Below are 8,726 nucleotides of genomic sequence, written 5' to 3'. Positions count from 1 at the left end.
GTGACCAGGTCTGTAGGAGAGTGAAGTTGGGGGGACAAGGCCTGCAGAGGAGGGCTGTTGTGGGCGATCAGGCCAAGCAGGGAGGGCAGTTAGGGGTGACCAGGCCAGCAGAGGAGGGCAGTTGGGGGAGACCAGGGCAGTAGGGGAGGGCAGTTGGGGGAACCAGGCCTGCAGGGGAGGGAAGTTGGGGACAGCCAAATAGGGACAGAAGAAGTTGGGGGGGGGACAGTTGTGGGTGACCCAGGCCTGCAGGGGAGGGCAGTTGTGGGCAATCAAGCCAGCAGGGAGGGCAGTTAGGGGCAACCAGGCCAGCAGAGGAGGGCAGTTGGGGGGGACCAGGCCTGCAGGGGAGGGCAGTTGGGGGCGACCAGACTGGCAAGGTAGGGCAGTTAGGGGCAATTGGGCTGGCCAGGGAGCAGTTAGGCATTGATCAGGATGGCAGGGAGTGTTTAGGGGGTGATCAGGCTGGTAGGAAGAAGTGGTTAGGGGCAATCAGGCAGAGGCAGGTGAGCGGTTGGGACTCAGCAGTCCTGGATTATGAGAGGGATTTCCAACCGCCCATTTAGGTCCAATCCCGGTGGCCTAAATGGGTGGTTGGACATCTCTCAAGCGGTCCCAGATTGGAGAGGCTGCAGGCTGGGCTGAGGGACAACCCCAACCCCCATGCACAAATTTTGTGCACTGGGCCTCTAGTATAATAATAAAGAGTTCAATCCAACAAAAAGGATATGACCCTTATAAATGTATATGTACCCACTATAGGAGCACCTAAGATTATAAAAAAAATAACAATCAGAAAGAATAGATGCACCCTATGTTCATAGCAGTGTTAGTTAACAATGGCTAAGATCAGGAAATAGCCCAAGAGTCCACTATTAAGTGAGTGGATATATATAGCTGTGATCCATTTACATATGGCATACTATGTGGCTTTAAAAATGAATGATTTTTTACTCTTAGCGTGGATGGATCTGGAGATTATTATGCTAAGCAAAACAGGCCAGACATAGAAAGATAAATATCCCATGTTCTCACTTATTTGTTGGATCTAATAAACAAAATAAAAGTGACAAGAAAAATAGTTTTAGAGGTATGGATGCAAAGATGTCAGAGGTGAGATGTGTGTATGTGTGTGTGTTGGGGGGTTAACTAAAAAACATATATGCATATCCATGGATTCAGACAATAGTGTTGTGAAGGGCTGGGTGTGGGAGGCTGGATGGAAAGGGGGAGAGGGAGGACTAATGGGATATCTGTAATACTGTCAACAATAAAAAAACAAATCAACTGCAAAGGAGGACTCACACAATCTACACAAGGGACATTCTTAAAGCACCCAGCTAAGGTGATCAGGGAGACTGCATCACCGAGCCCCAACGGATACTTACTACATAAGGCCACCCTACCAGGACTGGAGACATAGCAGATCGACATAAAACACAAGAACAAATGCAGAGAGGCAGCCAAAACGGGGAGACAAAGAAACAAAAAACAGGAGAACCCCCCACCCACCCCCACCCCCAAAAAAAAACCACACAAAAAAAAGTAAACGAAATGTAAACAGACAATCTACTGATAGAGAATTCTAAATAATGGTTATAAAGATGATCAAGAAATGTGTGGGGTCCTTCCCGCCGCTCCCGCCTGCACTGAAGATGGCGGTCGCAGTGGGAAGGTTGCTTAGGGCCATGGTTGCCCATCTCTGCCTCTGCAGCCCTCAGGCCTCCTGCTTCAAGAACATGCTTGACAGATGTACCGTGGTCTGCTTCCAGTGAAGAAAAATTGGCTTTAACACCCGTTCCTCACACAGTTCCCCATGCTCCTGCCACCACCCAGCATGCAGCCTATGTTAAGAGCACAGCCCTTGTTGAAGGAGAGTTCAAAGAACCAAGCCTTGGTGACTTTAAGGGGAAGTATTTGGTGCTCTTCTTCCATCCTCTGGATTTCCCCTTTGTGTGTCCTCCAGAAATCACTGCTTTCAGTGACAAAGCCGATGAGTTTCATGCTGTGAACTGGGAAGTTGTCGCAGTTCCCGTGGATTCCCACTTCAGCCATCTCGCCCGGGTCCACACCCCGAGGAAGAGGGGCGGTTTGGGCCACGTGGACATCGCACTGCTGTCAGATCTGACTCCGCAGATTTCCCGAGACCACGGTGCGCTGCGAGAAGGTCCTGGTGTTGCACTAAGAGGTCTCTTCATCATTGACCCCAAGGGAGTCACCAAGCACATGAGTGGCAATGACTCCCAGTGGGCCGGAGCGTGGAAGAGACCCTCCGCCTGGTGAAAGCATCCCGGTTTGTGGAAGTCCATGGGGAAGTCTGCCCAGCAAGCTGGACCCCGGATTCTCCAACGATCAAGCCGCATCCGACTGCTTCCGAAGAATACTTTGAGAAGGCAAAGTAGATCATCTCACGTGCACCTGCAGCTTCTCAAAAGAACCGCAGTTGGAGCTCATTTTTAGCATTTCAAAGATGATTATGTATAGAAAGCAAAAATCAATTATGTTTGCACTCATAACTAATACTCTAAATGTTTTGTTTTTGTAACATTGGCTAAGGCTTTTTAAACATGGGTAGTTACTAATATGAGTCCTTTATTGTTAACTTCTTGATGGCTAGCTAGTTTATAGGCTGCCTAGTTCACCTGTTTCTTTGATCAAGTCTTCAATAGGAAACTCTCTTCTTAGCCTTACCTGAACCTCTGTGTACACCAGTGTAGGACAAGTAGCGAAAGCTTCTAATAGAGTCCTGAAATTTTCTTTATGAATTTCTTTGTATTAAACTGAATTTTTTTTAAGGTACCAAAGATCATAGCTTTAAGTTTTAGTATCAGCAGTCTACTTTAACTCTTGGAGTGGAGATATATTTGATTGAAACAATGTGAATCATGTATTTAAAAAAACACAGTGGCAAAGTAACTCATCATGCATGCTCCTCATCCCTGAGATTTGTAGTTTCAACAGTTATTTTGCTTATTTTATTTGTTAGCTGAGTTAGTGTCTGCATACATTTCTAAATATTGATTGAAGGTAATTATAGAGGATATTTATTTAATCCAGTAATTGTATTTTGAAATCATTGTAATTATGTTTTCTGAAGTGCTCAATGTGAAGCATATAATAAAAAAATAAATATATTTTAAAATAAAAAAAGAAATTTATGGGAAGAATAGATGAACTCAGAACTTCAACAAAAATTGGTAATCATAAAAAGTCATAAGAACACTAAAAAAGAATTGGTCAGAAATGAAAATATAATATCTGAAATAAAGAATACACTAGAAGGAATCCACAACAAATTAGATAAAGCAGAGGATTGAATCAGAAATTTGGAACAAAGGTAGCAAAAACATCCAATGAGAGCAGAAAAAAAAATAAGAAAATGAAAATAGTCTAAGGAACCTCTGGGACAATGTCAAACATAACAACAACCACAACATAAAGGAACCAGAAGAAGAGAGAGATACAGGGATTTAGAACATATTTGAAAAAAAAAAAAAGTCTGAAAACTTCTGTAACATGGTGAAAAGAAAATAAAAGGCCAGAAAGTACAGAGAATCCCAAACAAGATGAATACAAAGAAGACCACACCAACACATGACACATCACAATTAAAATGGCAAACGTTAAATGCAAAGAAAGAATCTTAAAGCAGCAAGAGAAAGCTCCCAAGAAACTCTCAGCTGATTTCTTACAGAAATATTTCAGACAAAAAGGGATCAGCACAAAATATTCAAAGTAATGAACAGCAAACTCCTACAAGCAAGACTACATCACTGTGAAAGATGATCATTTAAAATTGAGGGCGAAATGAAGAGCTTCCCAGACAACAACAACAAAAGGAGTTTGCCCTGGCAAGGTAGCACAGTTGGTTCCAGCATCGTCCTTATCTGCCAAGATTGTGGGTTGGATCAATGGTTAGGGAACATACAGGAATCAACTAATGGGTGCATATATGAATGGAGCAACAGGTCTCTTTCTCTTTCTCTCTCTCAAATCAATTAATTAAAAAAATTTAAAAAGTAATTGATTGTATAATTTAAAAAAAGAGTTTATCATCACCAAAAAAGTATTATAAGTAATATTTATTTATTTATTTAAAAATATTTTCATTGATTTTTAGAGAGCAGGGAAGGGAGAGGGAGAAAGAGAGAGAAACATCGATGTGACAGTGGAACATCGTTCGGCTGTGTCTTGCATGCCCCCCACCAGGGATTGAGCCTACAACGCAGGCATGTGCCCAGACCTGGAAGCAAACTGGCAACCTTTCAATGCACAGAATAACACCCAACCAACTAAGCCACACTGGCCAGGGCAGCAAGTACCTTTAAAGAGACTTCTTTAAGGAGAAGGAAAAAAAGATACACACCTAAGTATGTATAACAAAATGGCAATACCTAAGTACCTACAAATAATCACTTTAAATGTATATGGCTTAAATGCTCCAATCAAAAGACCTAAGGTAGCCAAATGGATAAAAACCCAAAATCCTTATATATGCTGTCTACAAGAGAACCACAGCAGAACAAAAGATATACAGAAACTGACAGTAAGGAAATGGAAAAAATATATTTCATGAATGTGGAAATTTTAAAAAAGCTAGGGTAGCACTACATGTATCAGACAAAGCAGACTTTATAATAAAGGCTATTTCACTTAGCATGATAATCTCCAGGCCCATTCATGCTTTTGCAAAAAGTAGTGGTGTTGGCCAGAGGGAGGGGGCAGGGTGGGGGGCTGGGTGGAGGCTGCAAAGGGAGGGAAAGTACAGTAGGGATATCTGAAGTAGTGTCAACAAAAATGATAAAGAAAAAAAATAAAGGCTATAATAATAGACAAAGAAGGATCTTACCTAATAAAATAGTAATATGCAAATTGACCGCACTTTCGCTACGCCCAAACCACGCCCACCATCCAAAGCCACGCCCACCCACCAATCAGGGCAAGTATGCAAATTACCCAACAAAGATGGCGATTAATTTGCATACACTGAGGGAGGGAGGAGTGAAGACTGAAGACAACTTAGAAGGAAGATGGAGGAAAAGCGGAAAGCAAGATGGCTGCCAGAGGGAAAGCCTGGGCGGGGCAGGGCGGAGTGGGGCGGAGCGGGGCGGAGTGGGGCGGAGTGGGGCGGAGCGGGGTGGGTGGCAGCGGCGCGTGAGTGCAGGCGCGGTGGCCGCAACAGTGGCGGCGGCAGCAGCAGCGGCAGCGGATGCGGCCACAGCGGCCACTTGCAGGATTTTTCCTGCAAATGGGCTACTGGTATTACATAATGATAAAGGAATCAATCTAACTATAGGATATGTAAACATGCATGCACCCAAAATAGGTCTCCTAAGTATATAAAGCAAATATTAATGGACATAAAGGGAGACATTAACAGCAATACAGTCAGAGAGGGGACTTTAGCATCATATTAATATGAATGGATATAGCTTGCAGAAAGAAAATTAACAAGAAAACAACATCTTAAAATGACACAATTGACCACAAGATTTATTTGATATTTCCAAGGCATTTAACCCCAAAGCAGCAGAATATACATTTTTTTCAGTGCACATGGAACATTTTCTAGGAGAGACCACGTGTTGGGCAACAAAACAAGTCTAAATAAGTTTAAAGAGGTTGAAATCATATCAGGCATCTATTCTGAACACAATGGTATTAAACTAGAAACCACTTAAAAAAAGTCTGAAAAACACACAAAGACCTGAAGGCTAAATAACATGGTACTAAACAATAAGTTGGTAACAATAAAATTAAGGAAGAAGTGAAAGAATACCTTGGAACCAATAAAAGTAGACCCAAACCAAAATCTCTGGGGCACAGGGTAAGCTTTCCTAAGAGGGAAACTTATAGTATTACAGGCCTACCTCAAGAAACAATAAAATTCTCAAATAAACAATCTAATATTACACCTAAAACAAACAGAAAGTGAAGAACACACAAAGCCCAAAGTGAGTAGAAAGGTGGAAATAATAAAGATCAGAAGGAAAATAAACAAAAGAAAGTCTAAAAAATACATAAAAGATAATGAAACCAAGACCTGGAATTTTGAAAAGATAAACAAGATTATTTATCTATTAACAAAATCAATCAAGAAAAAAGAGAGAAGACCCAAATAAATAAAATCAGGAATGAAAGAGAAGTAACAACTGACACTACAGAAACACAAAGGATTATAAGAAAATATTATGAATAACTGTATGCCAATATTTAGATGATCTGGATAAATTAATAAATTCATAGAATATACAAACTTCCAAGATTAAGAAAAAAAAAGAAACAGAAAATCTGAACAGAACCGTTACAACAAACAAAATCATAGATGTAATAAAAAAAACCAAAAACACCTAAAATACAAAAGTCCTGAAATAGATGACTTTACAGGTGAATTTTACCAAACATTCAAAGAACTAACACCATCCTTCTTAATTTATTTTTTAAAATAAAGAAAAGGAAATATGCCCAAACTCATTTTACAAAGGCCAGCATGTTTTCATTTCTAAAGCCAAATAAAAACTTTACAAATAACGAAAAGTATAGGCCAATATCCTGATGAGCACAGATGCATAAATCCTGGACAAAATACTGGCAAACTAAATCCAGCCATATATTAAAAAGATCGTACACCATGATCAAGTGGGATTTATTCCCTGTATGCAAGGTTGGTACAATATCTGCAACTCAATTAATGTGATAGACCACATAAAAAATGAAGAATAAAAAGCATGTGATAATATCAACACATAAAGCATTTGACATAATGTAGCACCAATTTATTATAAAAATTATAAGAAAATTGGAAATAGGGGGAGCATACCTCAATAAAATAAAGGCCATATATAATAAACCTACAGCTAACATTATACTCAATGGGGAAAACTACAAGCATTTTCCTTCAGATCAGGAATAAAACAAACATGTCCACTTTCACCACTCTTTTTAAACAAAGTATTGGAAGCCCTCACCACAGTAATCAGACAAGAGAAAGAAATAAAAGGCATCCAGATTGGAAGGGAATTAGTAAAACTGTCATTATTTTCAGTTTTATGTAAAAGTATCAGATAACATTATACTTTATATAGAGAAACCTAAATATTTCACCAAAATACTACTAGAACTTATAAGTGAATTCAGTAGAATACAGGATACAGAATAAATTCAGAAATTGGTTGAATTTTTATATACCAATAATGAACTATCAGAAAGAGAACCTAAGAAAACAATTCCATTCACAATTGCATAAAAAAAAAAAAAAAAACATACCTAAAAATAAATACCAAGGAGGTAAAAGACCTGTACTCTGAACATTATAAGACAGTGAAGAAAGAAGTTGAAGAAGATAACAAATAAATAAAAGCATCTACAGTGCTAATGATAAGGGAGAATTAACATTGTTAAAATGACCATACTACCCAAAGCAATTTAAAGATCAATACAATTCCTATAAAAATATCAATGGCACATTTCACAGAACTAGAACAAATATCCCAAAAATTTATATGGAACCTCAAAACAGCCTGAATAGCCATCTTGAGAAAGCAGAACAAAGTGAGAACAATCATGCTAAATGATATAAAATTACACAAGGGTATAGCATGGCCCTGGCATAGAAACATGCATACAGATCAATTGAACAAAATAAAGAGCTCATTCCTATATGTTCAATTAATCTTTGACAAAGAAGGCAAGAACATACAAGGGGTAAGGACAGTTTATTCAAAAAATGGTGTCAAAAATTGAGCAGATACATGCAAGAAAGATGACACTAGACACCTTCTTATATCATATACAAGAATAAGCTTAAAATACATTAAAGACTTAATGTAAGCTTCAAAACCATAATACTCCTAGAAGGAAACATAACCAGTAAAAATCCCTGACAGCTTTCATAGCAATATGTTTTCTGATATATCTTCTTGGGCAAGGGAGACGAAAGGAGAAAGAAACAATTGGGACTATATCAAACTATAAAGTGATTGCACAGCAAAGAAAACCATCAACAAAATGAAAAGATCACCTACTGAATAGGAGAACATATTTGCTAATCATACATCTGATAAGAGGGTAATATCCAAAATTTATAAAGAACTCATACAACTCAACACCAAGATAATGAACAATCCAATTGAAAAATGATGCCCTAACTGGTTTGGCTCAGTGGATAGAGTGTCTGCCTGTGGACTGAAGGGTCCCAGGTTTGCTTCCGGTCAAGGGCATGTACCTTGGTTGCGGGCACATTCCCAGTAGGGAGACCTGAAATGACACTTCTCCAGAGAGGACATAGAGATGGCCAATAGACATATGAAACATGATTAATGTCACAAATTATTAGAGAAATGCAAATTAAAACCATAGTTAGATATCACCTCATACCTGCCATCAATAAGTCAACAAACAAATGTTTTTGAGGATATGGAGAAATGGGAATCCTTGTGCACTGTTGGTAGGACCTCAGATTGGTGTAACCACTAAGGAAAATAGTATGAAGAGCCTCAAAAATTTTAAAATACAACTCCTTTATGACCCAGTGATTGAACTCCTGGGTATACCATATCGAAAGAAACGCAAAACAGTAATACAAAAGGATATATGCATCCCTATGCTCACTGCAGTATTGTTTAAAATAGGCAGATTTGAAATTAACTCAAGTCCTATCAATAGACGATTGGGTAAAGAAGTGGTACATATGGTATACACAATGGAATATTACTCAGCCATTATAA

The 8,726-nt window shown here is 39.1% G+C and overlaps 1 pseudogene across 1 annotated transcript; it reads left to right on the top strand.

The window, feature by feature from the left end:
- The first annotated feature begins 1,655 nt into the window (after positions 1 to 1,655).
- LOC307108103 (thioredoxin-dependent peroxide reductase, mitochondrial-like) lies at positions 1,656 to 2,402 on the top strand (annotated as a pseudogene). The gene has a single exon. The product of its transcript is annotated as a thioredoxin-dependent peroxide reductase, mitochondrial-like (transcript).
- The last annotated feature ends 6,324 nt before the right edge of the window (positions 2,403 to 8,726 follow it).

The sequence above is a fragment of the Cnephaeus nilssonii genome (genome assembly GCF_951640355.1).
Source record: "Cnephaeus nilssonii genome assembly, chromosome: 12".
Lineage (NCBI taxonomy): Eukaryota > Metazoa > Chordata > Mammalia > Chiroptera > Vespertilionidae > Cnephaeus > Cnephaeus nilssonii.
This window is presented reverse-complemented; position numbering and strand designations above follow the sequence as displayed.